The following is an 892-nucleotide window of genomic DNA, read 5'->3' on the forward strand; positions in this document are numbered from 1 at the left end:
AATATGGACATAGAGAGACATAAAGAAATATAGGGAAAAAGGCCGTGTAATGACGGAGGCAGACAGTGGGGTGATGCATGCACAAGTCAAGGAACACCAAAAATTGCTGGCAACCACCAGAAACTAGAAGACACACGTGGAACGGACTTTAAGTCAGAAATTTTCAGAAGGAACCAATCTTGCCAACACCTTGATTTCAGGCTTCTAGCTTACAGAGCTGTGAGACAATAAATGTTTGTGTTTTTTTAAGCCACCTATATTGTGATACTTTGTTATGGCAGCCCTAGAAAGCTAATACAATAGTCAAAAGGAAATAAATTATCTCCCTGTAGCCTAAAACTTTAAAATAATTTTTTTCCCGGAGGCCTTTTCTTTGATTTGTTGGTTTTGGTTTCTATACAATAGATCAAACATCTTCACTAATAGTTTTCTTAGACATTATTTTTGGAAACATTTTTAAAGGACTCATGGAAATCTATAATCTATGCTGATTGACTACTTCCATAAAAAGAATTTGATATTTTTCATAGTTACTACTGGCTGTTGCTGTGCTATTCCTAATTGTCTTGAATGTTGCGTATGTAGCATGAAATCCCAATTTTTATTGAAGTAGGATTATATATATATATAACTCTTCTATGGTTGTCTTCAAGCTGGAGCCTATTTGTTAGCACTGCAGGGCATCGTGTGTGTGTGTGTGTGTGTGTGTGTGTTGTAGAAGCTACTATATGAGAAATGTGGAGATACGCCTTTAGTTCAATTCTTTAGCTGCTAACTAATTTAGAGTTCTTACTGTTGTTTTAGTCAGGAAATAATGAAATACATCATCAATAAAAAGTTAAAGGAACAAGGTGAATCAGTCCAATGGGAGAATCTAAATCTTCCCAGGGAT

Source organism: Gorilla gorilla, chromosome 14 (assembly GCF_029281585.2).
Source record: "Gorilla gorilla gorilla isolate KB3781 chromosome 14, NHGRI_mGorGor1-v2.1_pri, whole genome shotgun sequence".
In the NCBI taxonomy this organism is placed as follows: Eukaryota; Metazoa; Chordata; class Mammalia; order Primates; family Hominidae; genus Gorilla; species Gorilla gorilla.